This window comes from Panthera onca, chromosome C1 (assembly GCF_046562875.1).
Source record: "Panthera onca isolate mPanOnc1 chromosome C1, mPanOnc1 haplotype 2, whole genome shotgun sequence".
In the NCBI taxonomy this organism is placed as follows: domain Eukaryota; kingdom Metazoa; phylum Chordata; class Mammalia; order Carnivora; family Felidae; genus Panthera; species Panthera onca.
Window position 1 is genome coordinate 215,881,619 of NC_138346.1, and position 24,691 is coordinate 215,906,309.

General features: G+C 43.6%; 1 long non-coding RNA gene across 5 annotated transcripts; it reads right to left on the reverse strand.

The window, feature by feature from the left end:
- Positions 1 to 4,780: 4,780 nt before the first annotated feature.
- On the reverse strand, positions 4,781 to 24,657 carry LOC132672123 (uncharacterized). Of its 5 annotated transcripts, none has more exons than XR_013557726.2 (5): positions 22,791 to 24,657; positions 18,123 to 18,174; positions 9,771 to 10,129; positions 6,092 to 7,744; positions 4,781 to 5,300 (listed from the first exon to the last, which is right to left on the reverse strand). It is a non-coding gene; the product is annotated as an uncharacterized LOC132672123 (long non-coding RNA). The 5 variants fall into 5 exon arrangements; XR_009607375.3 differs by lacking the exon at positions 4,781 to 5,300 and adding an exon at positions 14,614 to 14,688 and having other exon boundaries at positions 5,817 to 7,744; XR_013557725.2 differs by lacking the exon at positions 4,781 to 5,300 and having other exon boundaries at positions 5,819 to 7,744; positions 22,791 to 22,919; positions 23,865 to 24,657.
- Between the last annotated feature and the right edge of the window lie 34 nt (positions 24,658 to 24,691).

Here is a 24,691-nt window from a genome sequence, read left to right on the forward strand (position 1 = left end):
CTTTCTTTCAAAAAATATATATGTATATGTACATACATATACATAGTGAAAAAATATATATATACATATACAGTAGAGTGAAAATCCCCGTGTCTAACTCTTTTTTAGCTATAAATATGCATTAACGTTCCTTTATACGTACATAATCATTCCAGAGAGTACCTAATAAGAAAACTGTAGGAACTAATAAATAGTACTACCAATCATCACAAAGTTATGTATTAATCTTTCTAATTCACACCTTTTTGCATAAAAAGAGAATAAAATTAACTGTTCTGATCATTTTTCAAACAATGTCACCAAGAGATCTTGAGTCGCTCCACAAACCATGTATGTCAGAGGTCTCTGGGGGCAGCTGGGTGGCTCCGTCAGTCGAGCGTCTGACTCTTGATTTCAGTTCAGGTCATGATCTCACAGTTCGTGGGTTCGAGCCCCCCATGAGGTTCCATGCTGACGGTGTGGAGCCTGCTTGGGATTCTCTCTCTCGCTCCTTCTCTCTGACCCTCCCCTGCTTGTGTTCTCTCTCTCTCTCTCTCTCAAAATAAATAAAAACTTTAAAGAAATTAAAGGCTATCACTCATTAAACTCTACGCAGTCCTATCCAATAAGTGAAAATATTACGCTCCAGGCTGAGCTTCTTTGATTCCCACTGTGTTTGGTATTCCTCGCGTCCCTTTTTAAAAGTGAGTCTTGGGATTCTGGAGTTTAAAGTCTTTGCGATTCTTCTTATCCATACTGACTACACACAGTGGCAGTATTAGCAGGTTTCTGTTCTTGCACCTCATTTATGAAGATTTAAAAGAAACGTACTGAATATGAAAAGTTTTGATTACTAAAAGTCTGCGGTCAGAAAATGAGTGGAGTCTAAAGCACAAGTCTCTTATTAAAAATGAATCTTTTATTACAGATGAATAAGGAAGAGAAATGTGGGTGAATATCTCCTCCCCTGTATGAGCAAAACACCTTCTTCATATGTCTTTTCTTTCCTCTGGCTTACGAAGGAAGGAAATAATTTTAAAAAAACAACAACAACAACCAAGATAAAGCGGTGCCTGGGTGGCTCAGTCAGTTGAGCGTCTGACTTCGGCTCAGGTCATCATCTCACAGCCTGTGAGTTCGAGCCCCGCATCAGGCTCTGTGCTGACAGCTCGGAGCCTGGAGCCCGCTTTGGATTCAGTGTCTGTCTCTCTCTGCCCCTTCCCCGCTCACACTTTGTCTCTGTCTCTCTCTCTCAAAAATAAATAAATATTAAAAAAAGAAAACAAGATGAATACTCAGTGATAGCAGAAGTGTGGAGGAGACGGGACACTTCCAAGTGCTATTGGTAGGAGTATAAATGAATAAAACCTTGTTTGGAAGGTAAGCTAATAACTAATATCCATTTATTTCCTTTGACTCAATCATTCTACTTTGATCAACTTGCTCTAAGGACATAATTAAAGGTGCACAAGAGTTTTGGGTAAAGGATGTTCACTTCAGCATCATTTATAATGGTGAAAAATAGAATCACCCACAGAAAACGAGGAACCTCACGGCCGTTCCCTGAATCGCATGGTCCAGGAACCAACACCAGAAATCTTTGCTTCTTACCTATGGTTCTGCTGTGTGGTTAAGGTAACTCAGAAACCGAGTAAACTAGTTGGGTAAATTGCAGATAAGCTACCGATCAGTCAAGGCTCTGACTAAAATTACTAATATTCAAGCTGCAGTAAACTTCTCTGCCCAGGAGTATAACAGTCCTTTATTTGAAAAGTTTCTCGTTTTTCTAAGAACGCTACAGACAAATAGCAAGTTGTTGCTGCAGATTTTAATATTATCCAATTATTTATCTCACAAGTAAGCACAAGAGCAGAAATAAAATGCTTTTCAAGTATTTTCTCAAATAAGATCTATGCAACTCACATAATGGCTTTTCCGTGGAATCAGTGAAGCACCCAGCTTGTCCCAGCCAGGGTTCCAAAAGCTTTGCACACATTAATTCGCTGAATCTCCACTACAGTCCCAAGAAGTGGGCACTATTAATATCCCCACCTTACAAATGAGTAAACCCAAGTACAGAGAACTTAAATCACTTGTCAACTTAACCCAGCTAGGAAATGCAAAGCTAGAATCCAAATCTAGGTGGTCAGCACCCTGTTATTAAAATACAAGGATTAGGGGCACCTGGGTGGCTCAGTCGGTTAAGCGTCTGACTCTCGGTTTCAGATCCAGTCATGATCTCACAGTTCATGAGTTCGAGCCCCACATCGAGATCTGTGCTGACATTGCAGGGCCTGCCCGGGATTCTCTCTCTCTTCTCCCTCCGCCCCTCCCCTGCTCACGCTGTCTCTGTCTCTCTCAAAATAAGTAAATAAACCTTTAAAAATAATAATATAAAATAATTAGATTAAAACATAATAATTAAAATAGATGGCACCCAGACTGATATTGAAAACACATTGGGATTGTTGTTAAGTAGAAGCAGAGGGAGCAGGAAGAGATTGTCAGGGAAGGCTTACCGAGGAGGAGCCGATGCCAAAACCTGGGGATCGGAGGCAGGCTGGCGAAGAGCATCCTCGACCAAGAGCAGTTTGATCGAAGGGAAGACCTAGGAGCCACCGGCTCGGCCCTGAGGCTGGAATAGCAGGGATGCTAGAGGAGAGGTGGACAAGGATCATGAAGCAGGGGCTCTGTGCTCCATCTTGTCTTTATCTTTCTTTCGTGTCTGTGTTCTACCTTGTCTTTCTCTTCTCCTCCTTCTCCCCTGCCCCCTTTCCTCCCACTCTTCCTCCTCCTCCTGCCCCCTTTCCTCCCACTCTTCCTCCTCCTCCTGCCTCCTCCTTCCTCCTTCTCTTCCTCCTCCTCCTCCCTCCTCCTCCTCCTCCTTTCTCCTTCTCTTCCTCCTCCTCTGCCTTCTTCCTCCTCCTCCTTTCTCCTCCTCCTTTTCCCCCTCCCCCCTTCCCCCCACTCTTCCTCCCCTTCCCCCCACTCTTCCTCCCCTTCTCCTCCTCTTCCTCCTCCTTCTCCTTCTCTTCCTCCTCCTCCTCCCTCCTCCTCCTCCTTTCTCCTCTTCTTCCTCCTCCTCCTCCCTCCTCCTCCTCCCCCTCCCTCCTTCCTCCCACTCTTCCTCCCCCTTCTCCTCCTCTTCCTCCTCCTTCTCTTTCTCTTCCTCCTCCTCCCTCCTCCTCCTCCTTTCTCCTCCTCTTCCTCCTCCTCCTTTCCTCTCCTCTTCCTTCTCCTCCTCCTCCTTCTTCCTGTGAGAAATGAAGGCTTTTCAGTGGTAGAGTGACATGATCAAGTACATGTTTTCAAATAAGCCACCACCATGGTACCAGGACAAAAGTCGGATCAGGGAATGGAAGATCCTGGGGTCAAGGGAGACCAGTTCAGGAACGAGAGGTAAAGTAGCTATAGGGCGGCAGGATTGGAGAGGAAGGGACAGATTAAGAGCTTCATTTAGCAGTTGGAATTTAGGCTTTGATCAGCAATTAGATGTGAGGGATTAAAGAAACAGTGATGTGACAGAGATAATTGGCTAAAGAAAAATTACTTAAGTACACACACATCTATTTGAGAGATGCTATGCTGGATAGACTACTTCTCAGCAGACTGCTTACGTTCTGAAGAGGGCAATTTACTTTCTTCCTTCCTTATGTCTCTCCTCTTCATATTAGAATCCTGAGTCACTATTAGTCTGCTTTCTCATTTAATTACGAGATCACCACAACATAAACAAAATATAAAAGACGTAGTTTCTCAAACACCTTTCCACAGTCAAATTTCCTTGGAATGTGTTAGGGACCGACGAACTCACACTGAGGATAGACACTTCCCAGTAACCTTGTGTTTTTTTTAAACATAAAAATAGTTCGTAAAGTACAGACCTGATTCTGCTTTAGAAATTCAAATCCTGGGGCGCCTGGCTGGCTCAGTAGTTAAGAGCATGCGCCTCTTGATTTCATGGTTGTGAGTTCAAGCCCCACATTGGGTGTGGAGCCTACTTACAAGGAAAAAAAACCAACAAAAAAGTGGAGGGGGGGACATCTGCATGGCTCAGGCCGTTAAGCATCTAACTCTTGGTCTTGGCTCAGGTCATGATCTCACAGTTTGTGAGTTCGAGCCCTGAATTGGGCTCTGCGATGGCAGTGGAGCCTGCTTGGGATTCTCTCTCTCTCTCTCTCTCTCTCTCTCTCTCTGCACCCCCCCTTCCCCTCTCATACTCTCTCCACCCCTCTCTCGCAAAAGAAATAAGCTTTAAAAAAAAGGGGGGAGCGCCTGGGTGGCTCAGTCGGTTAAGTGGCCGACTTCGGCTCAGGTCACGATCTCGCGGTCCGTGAGTTCGAGCCCCGCGTCGGGTTCTGTGCTGACAGCTCAGAGCCTGGAGCCTGTTTCGGATTCTGTGTCTCCCTCTCTCTGACCCTCTCCCGTTCATGCTCTGTCTCTCTCTGTCTCAAAAATAAAATAAAACGTTAAAAAAAAAAAAAAGAAATTAAACTACCATAAAAATCTCCACTTTACCTGCTTCATCCCCAAGGCAGTCAGTTCAGTTTTCTAAAATACATCTAACGGAATACAATTATAAATCTGGGTTCGGGGGGATAATTAGACAACCAGGCTGAGCATCTCTTGGTCCTCAGTAAATGTGCCCTTGTCTGGTCTAAACTGCAGTTCGACCTTAACTCTGGACAGCAAGTTGTTGACGCAGTTTTCAGAGATGGGACTTAATTAGGAGCAGGTAATTATACATTTAAATTAGAGAATAGGGGCGCCTGGGTGGCTTGTCAGTTAAGCGTCCGACTTCAGCTCAGGTCATGATCTCACGGTCCGTGAGTTCGAGCCCCACGTCGGGCTCTGTGCTGACAGCTCAGAGCCTGGAGCCCGTTTCAGATTCTGTGTCTCCCTCTCTCTCTGACCCTCCCCTGTTCATGCTCTGTCTCTCTCTGTCTCAAAAATAAATAAAAACGTTTAAAAAATATATATTTAAAAAAAAATTAGAGAATAAAAGCCTTTGGAAACTACTAAAAACACTAGGAAACAATTCTCCCCCAGGAGCCAGAAAGCGGCATCTGAAAAGCCCACACTAGACACAGTTTGCATATGATACACCACGGAGACATGTAACAACCCTGTTGTCCCCAGAGACGGGACGCACGTCTCTGCTAAAGCTGCATGTCCTGACCTCCAGGGCCACGAGGCTAAATCGTGGCCTAATTAGACCCCAAAAAGAAGGCTCTGTCTGTCTTCTCCCAAGAGGTGCAAAGGTGAATCTGGAATTGTAATTTGCTGGACGGCCTGGGCCGAGGAAGATTGTGCCCCATCGTCTGCAGTAAAAGCAAAGTATAGAACAGAAAGGGCTTTAATGGAAATCTAAGACATAGCAACAATTACCAAAAAGGCTATTTCAGAAAAATGATATTTAAAATACATTTGAAGTCATTTTCTAAATCCGGTAACCTTCCCTTTTAGCAATACATGCTGTCACTAAGTAATAACGGGAAGAAGAAAAAGTACACAGGCTTTGAAGTCAGACAGACCACCACCACTCAGTAGCTGTGTGACCTCATATAAGTCACTCAGCCTCTCTGATACGTCATCTCCTTCATTGGCAAAATGGTGGTAAGTATACCTACTTTCATGAGATGGTACAAAGATTAAGTGAAGTGACATATGGAAACAAATACAGCCTCTAGCATAATGCCTGGTGTGCGACAGGCTCCCATAAATGGTCATTAGAATAGTACTCCTGAAGCTTCTTCCTTGACATTGTATTTCTAAAATCTAAGTTATGAGGGATTGTTTTCCCTTTTTTAAGAGAGAGAGAGGAGAGTGCAAGCAGGGGAGGGGCAGAGAGAGGGAGAGAGAGAGAGAATTCTAAGCAGACTCGAACTGCCATCTCGATCCCACAACCCTGGGATCATGACCTGAGCTGAAATCAAGAGTCAGACACTCAAGCGACTGAGCCACCCAGGCGCCCCAAAGCATTTGAGGTCTGTCTCCTGTATGTGGCCAGCACCTTGCTAAGTGCTACGGTAGATGTGAAGGAAAGAAAGGACAGGCTGTGGCATCACAGGCAAGGAGGCGCCACAGATGAAATGACTAGAATAAAGCTTACCAAAATAAGGTTGAGGGCCAGATTACATGACACACGCTGAATTGCCACTGCGAGTCACAGGTGGGATTCTCAAACTATCTGTCATGAAGAAGCACTTTTGTTCTCATTTCCAATCCATCGTGAACCAAGTGGTCCTGTTGCCCATGCCTGTAACACAGCTCCCGTGACAACCAGCTCATTGGGTGAGTGTGCCAGCACCCGGAGTGGCCCGTGCCCCATCAACAAGACTAGCTCAGGGACCACATCCTTGGACATTGTGGTCATGCCAAATTGCCCAAAGCCTCTTCATTTCCCTACTCATCTTGTTGCAGACCAGTAACGGTTTTCGAACTGGTTTTGAACTAGTAATCCACGGACTGCTTTCTGAGTCACGCCCTGAGCTGGACCTAATGGGGGAAGCTTCCGTGTTTCCAGGGGCATCCCAGAAGTGGCAATAAAAGACAGACAAAGCAACGGTCCAGAAGCTAGGGAAAAAATAAAACAACCTGCGTGTGCTTGCGATAAATATTTTTATCGCAACTTGGAACAAATTGATAGACTTTGGGTCAGGGTCTTAAAAAAGACTATCAAGAACTTCTCTGTCTCATGACTTGAGGGAACAGTTGGTTCGGTAGGGTTCCCAGAAATCACAGAAAGGAGAGGACCGACATGAAGGTATTCCAAAACCATCGCCTAACTGGCTTATCAGCTAGCGAGGAACAGAATCCAGAAGTGCACTCTTTGGTAAGAACAGTCAACGTCTCCTGTTTGGGCACCACATCTCAGGAGGCCTCTTAGGCATCAAAGGGAAGGAGACGGGAATGAGTCCAAAGTTTGGGTCAAGCCCACTCGTCACGAGTTAATGAGCTCAGGCTCTCAAGCCACACTACGGGGCTTCAAATCCTGGCTCTTCCGTTTAGTAGCTATGCAATCTTGAGCCACTGGCTTGATCTGTCTTTGCTTTGGCTTCCTCAACTAAGAGGGGGCAACAATGGCACCTCTCTCAAAGGGTTGTCGTAAGAACTGAAAGAGGTCACGGGTGTAAACCCCTTAGAACAGTGCCTCGCACACGGCAAGGGCCAGCTGCTGCTTTTAGCCTTTTCTCCTCCGGCAGGTTCGTCATCAAGTCCGACTGTAGAGGGATTTAAGAAATTGTGCTCCGATACCCTTCAACTCAGATGATGAGACCCCGGCGTTCAAAAGCCCTAGGTCTACGCAGAGCACGCGGGGACTCAGTTAGTTGCTACTCACATCCTTCAAAGCCCAGTTCACGTGCCATTTCCTCAAGTAGGCTTGTATTAACTAGGAATTGCACCCAACTGCGTGATATAGAAACCCCTCTTCTGTGGCTTCATCAAACAGGGGCTCATTGTTAGCACCTCATAAGAGGTCGGGGGATAGAAACCCAAGGGCAGGGGCACCAGGTCCCAGATATCGTCAATGCCTTCGTGACTTCGGTCTTCGTACCACTCCACGGACACCCCTATCAAGGAGGAAGTGGAAAGAAGCACTGAGGACCAAGAGGCGGAACCTACTCCAGGAAAGCGAAACTCAGCCGGCACCGTCCGGTCCACTTCCACCACGGGAGTAGTCAACGTAGTGTCCAGTGGCCATCCCTTGTTGCAAGGGAAGTACAAAAATGGATACTCTGCCCATTCAAACGAAATCAGAGTTCTGTTCATAACAGAAAAGAGAAGAATGTCTAATGAAGAAGAAACTAGCAGAGAAGGTGTCCTTGACCCCTAAGACTAGCTCAGGTCCTACTGTAAGATGCTTTCATAGCATCACATACTCCTTTTTTTGTGTATCAATTACATGCAAATTTAATTCAATAACTTCTCATGAAAATAATTTGTAGTGTCTGCCTCATACCAGAACAGAAGCTTTGGGAAGGCAAGAACCACATCTCGCCTGCCCAGCTTACTCCAGGACCCCCCAGAGCCTAGACCAGTGCCTCGTATCCAGTATGTACACAATAAATAGATGGGGAATTGGTAAGCAGACCACTTAATAAAAGTTCATCGATGGACTTACTAACTATAGACAATTAACTTCACTTTTTTCTTGTTTAAACTCAGGTGAGAAATATTTATGTGCCTTATAAGGTTAATGTTATGAAGACTATGTGAAACGAAATCAAAAAACACTGGGAAAATATGTTGGGTGAAAACTCGATACGTGTGGCAAGAGAGAAAACAGAGCTTCAGAATTCATAAGGGATATGCCTTAAGGTCATGGGAATAGAAAAATGTCACACAGGAGAATGCCAGAAATATAACTGTATTATTTGGTAATAAATATGGGAGATGGAAGCGTATTTAAAAATTTTCTTTTAACGTTTATTTATTTTGAGACAGAGAGAGACAGAGCATGAACGGGGGAGGGTCAGAGAGAGGGAGACACAGAATCTGAAACAGGCTCCAGGCTCTGAGCTATCAGCACAGAGCCCGACGCGGGGCTTGAACTCACGGACCGCGAGATCATGACCTGAGCCGAAGTCGGCCGCTTAACCGACTGAGCCACCCAGGCGCCCCTGGAAGCGTATTTAGATATGGCTGTCCTTTCTCTCTCTTCTCCCCTTCCTTTCCTCCCCGGAAAAGAGAAACTTTTATAAACTGTGTTTTTATAAACTGAATTAAGCAACTCAGGGGAACTCGTTTACTGATAGAAGTTCGTCTCCATTCACTCACTCGACCAACAAACCAACACGGGAGTGTGCACCTTTTTGGATGCCAGGAACACAACAGTTATCAAACAAACGTGATCTTGACTCACACAGCACTTATGTGTCGGTTGGGGCAGTGGGAGGGCAAGACAATAAAGAAGTGAGTGGATTCACTGCTGGTGATAAATGCTATGGGATGCTGTGGCAGTGGAATATGAGAGGGAGGTGGTATTTAAGCCACCACCCAAGAATGGGAAGACAGCTATCAGAACAGCCGGGGAAAGAATATGAGGTGGCCCAAAGATTGTGGGAAAGGGGAGAGGGGCTTGATATGGTCCCTTTCTCCAATCACATCTCCTACTGCTCACTTACACTCACTGGCCAACCCTGTTGTTACTTGGACATGCCAAGCACACTCTTGCCTCAGGCCCGTTGCACATACTGTTGTCCTATGCTCCACTGAAACATTCCCATATATCTCCTCCTTATTCACTCCGATTCAGAACTCTGCTCAATAAAGTGACAGGGCAATGGATGATGCTACAACTATATTCACTCTCACATTAATTCAGCACGTATTAACTGAACGCCTACTGTGTGCCAGGCACCGTTCTAGGCCCTGGGGACATCTGGTCAACGGCAAGGTGAATTTCTTGCTCTCCCAGGTCCTACAACGTACCTGGGGAAATGTGCAGTCATCAAACAAACAAAATGTCAGACAGTGATATGTGTAAGTGGATGAGAGTTTCTATTTTAAATAGAGTGGTCAGAAGAGGCCTCTCTGAAGAAGTTTCGAGCAGAGGGCTGAAGGATCTAAGGAGGCCATGAGAAGACTGGGGCAAAGACACTGCAAACGGAAAGGTCATAAGGCAGAAACTATCTCAAAAAAAACACAGGAAGGTATCTCAAGAAAGCTGTTAAAAAAATGAAATGAAAACTATATTAAAATTTTGTGTCCCCCTTCCCCAAAAGATATGTTAAAGTCCCAGCCCCCAGTACTTTACAATGTGATCTTATTCGGGGAAAGGGTCTTACAGGTGTAATTCCTTACGATGAGATCATACTGCAGCAAGGTGGGCCCAGAGTCCAATATGACTAACGTCTCCGCCAGGAGGTCATTTGAAGATGAAGCAGAGATTGGAGAGATGTGGCTCCACATCAAGGAGCACTGAGGATGTCAAGGAATGCCACCATCGGGCGCTTGAGGAAGGATTCTTCCTAGGATCTCGGAAGGAGCGTGGCCCGGCTCACCCTCGATTCTGGACTTGAGGCCTCCAAAGCTGCGTGACAACAGATTTCTCTCGTTTTAAGCCTTCCGGCTTATGGTACATTTGATGGCAGCCTTGGGAAATGAATACAGATGCCTTCTAGACGTCCAACTTCTGGAGTTAGAGCTACAGATGTAAATGAGGAGATATCATTGCGACACAATGAGCAAAGAGACTAGACTTCACCCTTCAGCAAAGGCCAACAGTCTCCTGTCCACAGGAGTCACGTGAACAGGAGCCGATGACAACCTGTGAAGGAACGAGATGGCTTACATTCTGAGACACCTGCACAAATTTCAGAAGAGCTGAGCGGACCGCCACAGTGTCGGATTAAGTCAAGGCCACAGCAAGAACCATGGGCAGATGAAATCACCATGTAATGGTAGACCATGAAATGGTAAAAACACAACATACTATTCGTGATCCAGTAAATATAATAAAAATGTCTTACATGGTGAAATGCAGCGAGTAGTATATATAATGGTAACTGGTGACCTCAACATTTATCAAAGTGACAGAATTAAGTATGAGAGAACTAGACAGAGCAGTAGCCCGGATGATTCAGTAACCACAACAGAATTAGCAGGTATAAATGGAGAACAGTAAGGAGGGGGACAATGAACTTCCTTTGCGAGTATACAAGTCTCCCCAATAAAAAGTCATCAAATTCTAGGGGCGCCTGGGTGGCTCAGCCGCTTAAGCGTCCGAATCTTGATTTTGGCTCAGGTCATGATCTCATGGTTCGTGGGTTCGAGCCCCACTTCGGGCTCTGTGCTGACAGTGTGGATCCTGCTTGGGATTCCCTCTCTCTCCCTTTCTCTCTGCCCCTCTTCTGCTCTCTCTCTCTCAAAATAAATAAATAAACTTTTTAAAAAAGCCGTCAAATTCTAGAGCACACAGTCATATTCTTACGTCCAAACCACAATAATAACAAAAAATGAACAAAGAGGAAAGGTCCCTTGTTGAAGTAATCAAAACTTATAAAGCATCAAACAACATGGAGGATGGAATTGAATTCAAGACGTGTCAGACCATTTTCGCAGTGATAAGGGTAAATATAATACCTCAATTGGTAAAAGGCTGTCTTAAATTAAAAATCACGTCCATTAGCCTCTAGGGTGCGAGAAAAGTCTGCCTGGGAACAGCATCACCCATCTGATTGCTGGGGTTGGCTTGGTGGATAGGTCAGGCCCAGCCTGTCCCTCCGCAGAGCTCGGACTCCATCCGGAGGGAGGGGGGTGGGCTCTTCACGGAGAAGCTGTTGCCCACTCTCACAGAAAACGTACTACATTTTCTTCTGTCTTTCTAAAAAGTCCCCTAACCCTTCGAGGTGCCCATTTCTAAAGAAATCTCGTTGCATTTAAACTCCAGGGCCAAATTTTTATTCCAGCAGCCCGGGAATCAGATGAAAAACTATGTCCAATCCATTTATAACAAACGATGATCGTCAGACTCAGATGAGTGTCAGTGGGTGTCTGGCGGTGGTAGGGATTTCTTGTCTCTTCTGGGAGATGAAATCTCTCGTTATGGCATTGTTATGTCACCAAAACACAGAGCCTGCCAAGCCCCAGCTTAGACATTTATGTGGGTTTTCCCGAATTCCCTTCAGCAATTTAAATCCTAGATGTTATTGCCAGCTACCAGGGAATTAAATAGGGAATATTCAGGAAATATAAAGTGACTAACAGTTAGCGTTGCACAACCCTTTCTCATGGGCATTTTCCAGGGCTGGGAAACAGACTCGAGGGTACAGTGGAACACAATAAAACGTTCACAGACATCCTGAGGTTCAGACTCTACAGACAGATGGAGAAATTACTGGTCCTGTTCCTGGAAGGACTGAATGTTTTCACAGTAAACCTCTTTGCCTGGGGCTTTGTTCGCTCGTATCTTAGAAGTCGTGATTCAGTACAGTTGGAATTGTGCATGAGCAGAAGTCAAGATTTTAGTTTTATGGATACACAGTCACCTCTCCCACCGAAAAATAATGAACTGCTAATCACCTGAAATCAAGAACTGGCCTCAGAAACACACTGAGACCTTCCCATTCAAACCTGACATCCCACAACCATTTGAGATTGTTATTACTACACTTGAGTGAAAGACAGAAAATCGAAACAATACGTGCGAATTTGGTGCCTAAAGAAAGGACGGGGACAACATTAAGAGACAAGCAAGCGTGGACCTTACTCCACAGTGTGACAAAGCTGTAGAGCTGACAGGACCCAGGAAGGGAGTGTAATTCTTAGAGGAAGAAGGGACATGGACAGCATCAGCTAAGATCGTGCTCCCGTGTGTAAAAATGGAACAGCAAAGGCCAGAAAACAGAGAATGTGCCTCCTTGAAACGGACTAAAAAGATACATTGCAAAAAATAGAAAGTAGAGGTTTTTGGCCAGGATCCCTTACATCTGGAATCTCCTGTTTTTTTCAGCATAACAGGAATCAAACCCTGTTTGTGAAAACTTCACTTTTAAAACAGGCATGTTTTATCTTAGACTTTTCAGTATTAGCGTGTGCAATACTCCCAACGTACAGAAGTTGCGAGGGATGAGAATGTTTATTCTCTCTCTCTCTCTCTCCTTTTCCTCCTCCTCCTCCTGCCTCTACATATATGGAACAATAAAACTTTAAAAGCATACTTGTAATTTTTGCTAAACACATTTATCTCAAGTTTTGTGACCAATAATTCTACAGCAAGGAAGTACCCATCTGTGAGATATCATTGTATCTGTAAATGTCTCGTTTCTTCAGGAGAGAAGACCTCTATCTGCAGTCTACATTTGCGATGTTCTTTCTTATTTTAAGCTGTTGATAATAAGGTGTTTAACCACAAAATAAGTATCACGTGCTTTCTCTGTCTCCATGCATCCCGTAGCTAACAAAAACAGAGGGGGGGACTCAGAATCTATAAAATCCTGCTTCGGTGAAATGTCCTCTGTACCTATGACCCCATCTCACAAACTAATAAGCTGTATAACTACATGCTAGTCTGTCCTCCAGAATACACATCAGAGCCAGATGGAAATTCCACTGACCAAATTAAAACACACTAATTGGGCATCAAATTTCTCCCAAAAATGTTCCTTCCCAGCATCAGAGATGAGGTATCGTGTGGGTGTCGGATGTACAGCTAAGAGGAAATTCATTCTTTCTGTACAAATAAATCATTCAAATTCACTTCACTGAACTCTCTTATTGGCTCCTAGAAATGATCGAATGTAGGATGTGGGAAATGTAATTGCTCACACATCCAAAAGGTTTATTCAGTGAATGGAAACAAGAATAGTGGAAACAAGACAGCTAAATCGTTTTTTAGATAAGATGTGTTCCTTTGCAAAACAATTCTAGAAAATCAAAAGCTACATCTGGGGTACAGATGGATACAGATGCTCTTAGCTTCAAATGGATGTATGCAAAAATCTCTGTTCAAATACGCTAAATGTTTTAAACAGTTGATCTTAAGGGGCGCCTGGGTGGCTCAGTCAGTTGAGTGTCCAGCTTTGGCTCAGGTCATGATCTCGCGGTCTGTGGATTCGAGCCCCACATCGGGCTCTGTGCTGACAGCTAGGAGCCTGGAGCCTGCTTCAGATTCTGTGTCTCCCTCTCTCTCTCTCTCTCTCTGTCCCTCCCCCACTCATGCTCTGTCTCTCTCCTTCTCTCAAAAAAAAAAACATTAAAAAAAAAAAAGAATTGATGTTAAGACATTCCATTCTAACATTAATTCCTAGTTCATAGTATCACCAAAAACACACTGTATAAAATTAACCCTGTAGTATAGGGGCACCTAGGTGGCTCAGTCAGTTAAGCATCTGACTCTTTGTTTTGGCTCAGGTCATGATCTCATGGTTTGTAGGATCAAGCCCCGCATGGGGTTCTGCAGCCACAACACAGAACCTGCTTGAGATTCTCTCTCTCTCTCTCTCTCTCTCTCTCTCTCTCTCTCTCTCTCTGCCTTTCCCCCATGCTCTCTCTCTCTTAAAAGAAATAAACATTTTTTTTAAAATATTTTTTTAACGTTTATTTATTTTTGAGACAGAGAAAGACAGAGCATGAACAGGGGAGGGTCAGAGAGAGAGGGAGACACAGAATCCGAAACAGGCTCCAGGCTCTGAGCTGTCAGCACAGAGCCTGACGCGGGGCTCGAACTCAAGGACCGTGAGATCATGACCTGAGCCGAAGTCGGACACCTAACCGACCAAGCCACCCAGGCACCCCAAAAGAAATAAACATTTTTAAAAATATATTTTAAAAAAATTAACGTTACAATTAGGAATTCCCACCAACATAGGCAGCTCCATGAATTGCAATGAATTTTCCGGCTATTGTACAATTCTCATGATGATTCAAAAATAATTGAACTTCCAAATTTTTTTCAGAATAGTTGACCTGACCTGAAAGCCACTGATAATGTTTACAGAAGCCTTAAATAGCTCAGTATTCCTCAGGTCAACGTCAACATCAACAGTGACAAATCATGTTAATAGCACATACCCTTGATATGATGTGATAAAAAAGACACTTTACTTCTATGATCTTCCTCTTTTAAACCAAAAGCATTATGAGAAAAACATTACATAAATTCCAATAGAGGGACATTCGACAAAATACCTGACTAGTCCTCCTCAGAACTGTCAAGATGATCAAAAACAAGGAAAGTATGAAATTGTCACAGCCAAGAGGAGCCTGAAAGAGACATAACAACTAAATGTTATACGGTGCTGTGGATGGGCTCCTGGAAAAGAAAAAAGGCATCATGTAAAAACTAAAGAAATCCAAATGAACAATGGAGTTCAGCTGATTATAATGTGTCACTATGGGGGGCGCCTGGGTGGCTCAGTTGGTTAAGCTCAGCTCAGGTCATGATCTCACAGTCTGTGAGTTCAAGTCCCGCATCGGGCTCTGTGCTGACAGCCCGGAGCCTGGAGCCTGCTTCAGATTCTGGGTCTCCCTCTCTCTGACCCTCCCCCATTCATGCTCTGTTTTTCTCTGACTCAAAAATAAATTTAGAAAATTTTTAAAAATATTTATAATGTGTCACTATGGGTTCATTAATTCTAAGTAATGTTAACCAGGGGAGAAACTGGGTGCTGAGTATATGGGAACTCTGGACTGCTTTCTCAATTTTCCTATAAATCTAAAACTGCCCTAAAAAAATAAAGTCTATTTTAAAAATATTTATGGCTTTTGTTTAAAATGTCATAGCTTTGGAGCACCTGGGTGGCTCAGTCAGTTAAGTATCCAACTTTGGCTCAGGTCATGATCTCAAGGTTCGTGGGATCGAGCCCCACGTCGGGCTCAGTGCTAAGAGATCAGAGCCTGGAGCCTGCTTTGGATTCTATGTCTCCCTCTGTCTCTGCCCCTTCCCCACTCACACTCTGTCTCTCTTTCTCTCAAAAATAAATAAACGTGAAAAAAAAAATTTAATGCCATAGCCTCATGTCTGCCACTTATCTGTAAGTGGTTCAAATAAAAATGTAAATAATGTAAAAGAGTAAAACAAATGTAATAATTTGTAATAATCTGTAACTGCCAATAGCCTACTGTTGACTGGAAGCCTTACCCATAATGGAAATAGTCGATTAACAAATGTCTTGTAGGTTATAGGCATTATATGCTGTATTCTTTCTTTTAATGTTTATTTATTTATTTTGAGAGAGGGAGCACAAGTGGGGGAGGGGCAGAAGGAGAGGGAGAGAGAGAGAACCCCAAGCGCTGACAGTGCAGAGCTTGATGCGGGGTTCCATCTCACAACCACAAGATCATGACCCGAGCCAAAGTCAAGAGTCAGATGCTTAACTGGCTGAGCTGCCCAGGCACCACTATATTTTTACAATAAAGAAAGCTAGAGAAAAGAAAATGCTGTTAAGAAAATCATAAGGAAGAGAAAATACATTTATAGTACTGTACTGTATTCATCCAAAAAAATCCATGAACCTGCATGCTTATATTTTCAAAACTGTGTTTTTCAAGGGCCAACTATATTGACTATATAAATAATAATAATAATAATAATAATAACAACAACTTCCAATTAGTGGTGCTAAAGAAAGAGAGATTAGAATTCCAAATAAGAAAATAAAAATTGGAAGGCAGTGATGTGAGTTAACATGTTCTTAACCATTCCCTGTATTTTTCAGAAAGGTAAAGATATTAGCTTTAGACTTTACTATGTTAAGTATGCATTTTGCAATTTCTAGATAGCCATTTAAAAAGAGAACTAGAGAGTATAATTTTTGAATTGAGGGATGGGATGAAAAAAAAATGTAATGAGTACCCAAAAAGCAAGAAAGAAGAAAAAAGAAACTTCTTACAGCGAGGCAAATAGAAGGTACAAACTTACATGATAAAAATAAGTTATAATTGTCAGTAAGTATATCAGTAATCACAATAGATCCAAGTGAAATAACTCTCTACTTAGAAGACAAATTAAAAAAAAAAACTCTGTGCTTTTTATAAGACACAGCTAACATTAAGGAAACTCAAAGATTAAAAAGAACATTTTGGAAAAAGATTCACCAAAATACAAACTAAATGAAATCCAGTGTGACTATAGCAATACCAAACAAAACAAACTTTAAAGCAAAAGTTATTACTAGTAGAAGCTCATTATACATTAACAGAATGTTCAATTTACCAGACAGGTTTAACAATTCTAAACTTGTATGCACCTAATAACATAGCCTCAAAATATCTAAGTAAAAATGTCAACAATATTACCAGAATAGAGTGAGGGAGAGTAGACCAACAGCCAGGGAGAATAAATAAAATAAATGGAAGCTACGATGATGAGCTACCCAGATCCCCCTGGAGGGCTGAAGTCTTACTTCTGGGATTAGACCCCATACTTCTATGATTGCTGCCAGAAAATAGTCCTTACCTGTCAACCCTCTTTAAAGAGTGTCTCAGCTAAATAAAATGGCTTTGCCCAATATTGCTCTTCTTCCCAAGGGCAACCCACATCCAATGACTGGCCAGTGGGGGTGGAAGGAATAAAGATCCAGCTCCCTTGCCTAAGTTGGGACAACTCTAGAGGACCAATCCAGCTCCAAATCTTTCCATAGGATCAGCTAAGGCCTATCTTGGATCTGTACCACAGCTCAGCTTCTCTTTCTGCCCAAATCTGCTCCTTCCTCTTCCCTTCAATAGATTCCAAGAGTATACTCTAATAAATTATCCTTCATCCCAAAGCCTGTTGCCCAAGGAAGCCAATCTGCAACAAATATCCAAGGGGGGTGGGGGAGTACTGGTAAGAAACTGAAAGCATGGGGGCGCCTGGGTGGCTCAGTCGGTTGGGCGGCCGACTTCGGCTCAGGTCATGATCTCGCGGTCCGTGAGTTCGAGCCCCGCGTCGGGCTCTGTGCTGACAGCTCAGAGCCTGGAGCCTGTTTCGGATTCTGTGTCTCCCTCTCTCTGATCCTCCCCTGTTCATGCTCTCTCTCTGTCTCAGAAATAAACGTTTAAAAAAAAAAAAAACGAAAATACCTTTAAAAAAAACAAACAAACTGAAAGCATGGAATAAAAGTCAGGAAAGAAGATATGGCTATAATTAGATTTGGGCACAATTCATATAGAGGTGATAATAAAAGTTTAGGAATTGAATGTGATGGCTTAGAAACAGATAAAAATAGCTCCAGAGGATGCCTACAGCTAAGCATCCTAGAAAAAGAAGACTAGAAGACTAAGGAGGACTCAGACGAGACACCAAAAAGGTATGATAGTGTAGTGTCATCAAGGTCAAAGAACAGAAAGCTTCAAGGTGTAAGTTACGGGGTCAAATGCTTATCCTATAGATAATGAAATTGTTGTGGATACTTGATGTATACCAAAAACATCCATTTCCCTCTTCTCCTAGTCCGTTGTCCAATTTGACTGTAGGAGATCACCACCCCTTCTCTGCATTTAGTTGATGTGCTTCAGGTGGAGCTAAGTCTACCCATGGTCCCAAGGGTGGCCTTGCACCCAGGCTCGGCCAATCAGAGCATTCGTTCCCTGTCCCTCCATTTGAACTAGTGAGAAGCAGGCCCAGGTTTTGGTTTTTGTTCAAACCATTAAATAAGCTTTTTTTTTTCTTTTTTTTTTTAATTAAATGGCCCAGGGTTTGCTGGCAGCCATCTTACCTCAGAGCTGCGGGCAGCCATCATGCCACCGAAGAACCTCAAGATGAAGTCACTACAAAATAGGACAAAGCCAAAAGTTAGGGAAAGCCCAGACGTGGGTGATGTTATTTGAGCACCTAAATAAAGCAGTGCATGCAGCCACTAAGACTTGTCCAGAACTGAAGCAGTGAATTCCTTTTTATTTTAATGAATTTGAGTTGGATTTTTCTTTCTTTCTTTTGTCAATGTTTCTTTTTGAGAGAGAGAGAGACTGAGAGAGTGGGGGAGGGGCAGAGAGAGAGGGAAACAGAATCTGAAGCAGGCTCCAGGCTCTGAGCTGTCAGCACACAGCCCAATGCGGGGCTTGAACTCACAAATCGTGAGATCATGACCTGTGCCGAAGTCCAACGCTTAACCGACTGAGCCACCCAGGAGCCCCTGAGTTGGATTTTTTTCTGTCTAGCACAGTAAAAAGGTGCTGATAACATGAGGATAGATATTCTACATATTCAATTTCACATTCTACTTTTTACACCAAGCATTATAATGGAAGAATTTGCAGTGGTTGAAAGCAACTGCCTCGGTTTAAACCCACAGTTACCAGCTTTGTAACCTTGGGCGTATTACTTCACCTTGTTCATAAACCAGGCATAGTAACAACATGACTTCACAGGATTGTGTGAACGTTTAATTAACTCTTATAGGTAAAGCCCTAGAACGGAGCCCAGTTCCTAGCAAATGCTGTAAAAGTGTTAGCTAGTATTAGTTATTATTCCTAATTACAAAATCTTCATAAGGATCATTTTAATAGCTGAATAGATATTCGATATTTTACATGCCAACTGTCCTACTAACAGGCCAGGTTTTCACTATTATGAACAACACTGCATTGAGCAACTTTGAGCAGAAAGCTTTCTCTGTTTATGATTATTTCCTCAATGTATCACTAGTGAAAATACTGGCTCGGGGGCACCTTGGTGCCTCAGTTGGTTAAGTGCCTCCAACTTCAGCTCAGGTTATGGTCTCATGGTTCCTGAGTTTGAGCCCCACATTGGGCTCTCTGCGGTCAGCACAGTGCTCGCTTCAGATTTCTGCCTCCCTCTCTCTCTGCTCCTCCCCGTTTTCTCTCTCTCTCAAAATAAATAAACTTAAAAAAAATACTGGTTCAAAGAGTCTTTGATTCTCAAAAATTTAAGGAGACAGAATCTAGTCTTGTTATGAAGACTTTTTTGCACTTTATATAAATTAAGTTTCCCATATGCTTGTCTATAATCCTACCGCTGAACGTTCTCTGAATGTTTCTCTTGCTCACTACCCCGAACCTGGTATGGACTGGCACATAGTAGGAGTTCAATAGATATTTATTGATGAATGAATACATGTATGAATCAATACAGGTGGAGCCCCAAGAAGTGTTGGGATTCACTGACTTCTTACAATGCTACTGTACCTAGTCACTGGGTAATATCTCCTTGCCCTTGCCTTGCAGAGAAAATGGTAATGTTGCCTGTATTTAAAAGTTCTGCAGGTACTTTATGTACAAACTAAACCTATTTCTTAAAAGGACAAATGCCTGTGGGTGTTTATGAATATGAGTTTACAAGAAGGTGCTCATAGATTTGTGGCCGCTTGTTATCTTCCCTTCAGAGATGCTGAGAGTCTCCCATCCGTCGGGTATCTCCCCAAGGATTGCTGGTGCTTGATATTTCCCTATGGCAGACCCTCGTCTTTGGCTTAAGGCTTTATAGCCTCTTAAGTGGAAATACTACAGGAAAAGTGAGACAGTTTATCTTAGAAATCGTTTATGCTCCTGAAATTTAACAAATGAAAGCACCTCCCAGACAAATTAAATCATGTATGCTAATAAGTGATAGAGAATTTGGGAATCTTGCAAAGAAAGGTGTCAGAAAATCCCTCAACGAATTTACAGCAATAACAGTGAGAATAGCAATGATTTTAAAAAAAAAAAAAAAAGGACAGTTACTGTTACTGAACCCTGACTGGGGCCAGACCACGTTCTAAGCACTTCCCAAGTACGATCTCATTTATCTGGCCAGGAACCCTGCAGAGTAGGAACCGCTATTATCACCATCTTACAAAAGGCCAAGTAAGTACTTGAGTCACGGCTGAGACAGTCAGGATGTAAACCCCAGGGTCTGCGTTCCTCATCACCGCACCAGATTTTTTTATTCTCATTTTACACAGAATAAAAGAAACTATCTGTGACCAAGGGATCCATTTGGTAAAATAATAGCAAGTTGTTTCAGAACTAACTCCAAAGGGGTCCACCTCTCCAAAGTTTCTTTTTTCAATGCAACAGTTTTGCTCCCCACAGGTACTGTGTTTGCTGAACGATTCACTGTGTCTGTGGGCAGAATACTTCATCTCTGTGGGTGGCAACGAAAGAGTGAAGTATATTTCTGTAATCTCTTGGTGAAGAGGTGACATTCATATTTTTAATTAATTTCTTTTTAATCAATTTATTTATTAATTTATTTATTTATCTGGCAAGGGACTAGAGCACACCCTACTGGCCAGCTGATGGGAAATACAGCATTTGCTTGGGGGGGCAACGAAATGTTAAAATTTGAAGATAAAGTCAGGTTCATGTTCAAAAGAAACCCGAAAAGCATCGTCTTGCAAACATCCACATATTCAATTAACGTACGTACAGGACACTGAAAAGTTTCTGATAGTCATAAGTTCCAGAAATGGACTAGAACAAGAAATACAATGATCACCAATCACATCAAATGTCTGTTAAGGGAGAATCAGGTAAATGAAAAGTGGTTCAATTTAAATATAAACAACTATACATGCTATGGAGGCAGTTAAGCCATGGCCCTGACACTGAAACAAGAAAATGATCAGTTAAAACCAGTCTGTTCATGGGGCACCTGGGTGGCTCCGTCAGATAAGCATCCGACTCCTGATTTCGGCACAGGTCATGATCTCACAGTTCTTGAGTTCGAGCCCCACATGGGGTTCTGCGCTGACATGCAGAGCTTACTTGAGACTCCCTCCCTCTCTCTCTCTCTCTCTGCCCCACCACCCCAAAAATAAACATTAAAAAAAAAAGCCTGCTCATTCTTCATGGTCTGCATATCTGCAATATATACCACATACACTTTTCTTTTTTTTTTTTTTTTTTTCTTTTAGGGTAAAATCTAAGAAGGGGGAGGAGTATCCCTAACTACAGAAGGGAAAAAATGGAAGTTGTAAAGAAATCTTTTCCCGTGCAATTTTCCAAATGGCTGCTACAGTTGAAAGCTCAGAGGAGACGTCCACTGTGCTGTGGGACTCTTCGTGAATGAATCTCGGCTCTTATCAGCATGGATGTTTTATAGTAACCCACAAAGTTTATTGGATATATATCTGTGCCCAGATGTCTCCAAGCCATAAAGTGGCATACTAATAAATGACCTATAAGAAATGGAATCTTTCCATTGTCATGTTTTACTGCACATGCAGCCATAAATTAGTAAAAAAGGGAAAGTGCATGGTCACATTTATATCATGAATAGACAAAAGTAAACGCTCTAGAACTAAGAGGGTAATCCAGAAAGTGTCTCACTTTAAAACATTTAACTGTTTCTACGGTTAAGACAAAACCATCTATAATCAAGAAGAAAAACACCAAAATATGCATCTTCTGCAGGAGTCAATAACATTCAAACATAAATTTGGATGGGTTGAAAGGCACCTGTCCAGCATTGGTATTGCTAGACAAGAGAAAAAGGAACAAACTCTTTAGAAAAGCAGTATCTGTGATTCTACGGTTTCTGAGCCAGAACGTCCCCTTGTTCTCACTCCAAGGACAGCTTCTTCTTACACTGAGAAATGGCCAAGTGCAAAGGGACAATTTGGGTCAATGTGATGTAAGTCTAACATTTTAGATGTTATGTTTAGTTTTTTTCATATTAAAAAATAATCAGCTAATATAAATTCCTTGGGAAGTGCTTCAAAATTAAATGGGCTGTGAGAGGTGGAAAAAAAAAAAAGTCTGACTTTCAGCTTCTCTCTTCCTGGAGACAATTTAAAACAAGTTAGGTTCAGTACAAAGAGGGTATTTTCCCCCTAAAGCTCTAGTCTAGGGTTCTAATCTGTTAAAAATCAGTGAATGATCTCCTGATAAACACAATATGCTAATATTATTGCAAGCTGCTGAGCACCTTCCTTTTAAACTCTTCCCTAAATACAATATCATTGACAGGACAGTATTATTACAAAAGATCACCAATAGACTATTAGATAAAAGATTTGTGGGGTAGGAGTCTCCTCGTGTAATTCAGCCACAGCCGAGAGAGCTATATTACATGAACATAACTAGAAGCCAAATCCAGTAAGCTATCAACTATAACTGGGTTTTCCCCCCAAACAAATAGACATAGCTGTTTATTTTGCGCGTTTAACATAGATTAGAAGAGGGGTGCCTGGGTGGCTCTGTCAGTTCAGCGTCTGATTCTTGATCTCAGCGCAGGTCGTGATCTCACAGTGCGTGAGTTCGAGCCCCACATCGGGCTCTGGGCTGATGGTGTGGAGCCTGCTTGGGATTCTGTCTCTCCTTCTCTCTGCCCCTCCCCCCCACCCGTGCTTTCTTTCTGTCTCTCTCTCTCTCTCAAAATAAATAAACTTCAAAAAATAAAATAGATCGGAAGAAAGAATGGATTAATCATATATTATACTCACGTGATTTTATGATTTTTGACAGCTTACCAAAACGGGACACCATACGGTTGACAACCGTAGAGCGAGTATCCCGTGGATCTTCTTTCTCTAAAGAAGGGGTGGGTTTGATGGTTGCTCTGGCAATTATCGCTGTTAATGAATAGGGGAATGGAAAAGCATGCCAATAAGGCCAAAGCACAAATTACAACTGTATTGTAGTGGCTTGAATTAGCGTAACGAGGGTTCCTTTCGGATGAAACTTGAGTTCATCTAGGTCCCCATTCAGTAAACGCTCTGCACTATGAGGTCTGAAAAGATGTTCTCTGGCAAGTTCTCAGGCTAGTTCTTTTTATACACTGATAACAGCATATGGGTAAGTCTTAAACATAAATGACACCAAAATGGGGGAGAACAGTCTGGAGTTTCCGCACAGCAAAGAGCCTAATTTGGTTAAGAAAGCCAGAGAAAAGTTGTAACCGATTTCCATCATCCTAAAATAATAACTAAATCAATGGCAATAAGACCATAAGTTGGTTGACCCGACTCAGGACCTATGACCCCAGAGCCCCCATAGACCAGAAAAAGCCCATCAGAAAGGAGAGGAGAGCTCTCTGCTAAACATGGGTTTGTCTTGCAACTGAGAGAGGGCAAAGGGATACTTCAGATGTGTGTGTGCGCGCGTGTGTGCGTGAAGCCCTTGAATTCAAAACTGGGCCTTTGAATCGAATTTAAAAGAATGTAAGTGAATAACAGGGGAGAAAAGGCAAATCGTTTCATGGAGTGCGTAAGTTAATAGTTAACCTGATAATGAGGTCAGAATCTCATTCTATGTGTTAAACTCCCCCAATTAGGTAGTGCTAACTGTGTAACTCTCGGGCACAATTGCTGAAACCAAGAAGGGGCTCTCCAAGACCAAGGAGGTCAGCCGGAGGTCTGTGGCCTCTACTTAAAGAGAGAGTACCATTCAGGGGACTGTTCCAGTTAAAACTGGAGGGTTTCTGTCTGTTTGCTTTTTTTCTTACTTTAGTTACTCTTGGTTTGTTATCATTTGTATTATTTATTTTTCGGTTAAACTATAAGCCTAAATTGCATCACCTTCCAGGGGAGAAGCCTCCTCCTGCAGGCTTGCTGGTGTTTTGTCCTTGGGCATCGCCGGCTACCCGGATGCCCGGAGATGCGGAGAGCAGCGTGGGTCTAATAAGTAAACTCGAGATCGGAGACCGAAGGCGAGGCCCGGTTGGGGCTAGGGGCGCTCCTCCTGGAAGCCACGGGTCAACGGCCACCAGGGCCTGGCCTTGACTTTCAAACATGTGGTCGCAGGAGAGGTGGCCGGGCAGACCCGCGTTAGGAGGGCTCATGAAAGGCCCTCACCAGGGTGGCTGTCCCGCGCTGTGCCGCTCTGCCCCACGGTGTGCGACTCTGTCCCTCGACGCCCCACACCGTATCTCAATGTCCCGTGCTGCCCCACTCTGTCCACACCGTCCCTTGCGGTCCCTCCCACGCCTCGGCCCGCAGGCCTACGGTGCGCGCGGGCCTCCTGCTCGCAGAGGCTCCACTCGCCATGGCCGGGAGTCTGCGGCCACCCGGTCACCCCGCGGCGGCCGCCACGCGGACAGGGGAACACCCGCCAAACCCTCCCCGGGGCAGGAAACGACGGGAAACCCCGCTCGAGGCGCGGCGCCGCCTGCGGTTCGGGCGGAACGAGGCCGAGCTGCCCGCACACCTCACAGAAAAGTTCGATGTCAGGACTCCGGGGGAGGCTCGGCAGCTGCCGCTCTAACTGGGCAGAGCAAAGGCGCGGAGGCCTCCGAGGCCCAGAATCTTCCCCCTCGGAGACAAAGGCGGCGGCCCCGCCGGGCCGCGCGACGCCGGTGGACCCCGCGCCAGCGCCTGAGCCGCGGCATCGCCCCTTTAAGCGGCGC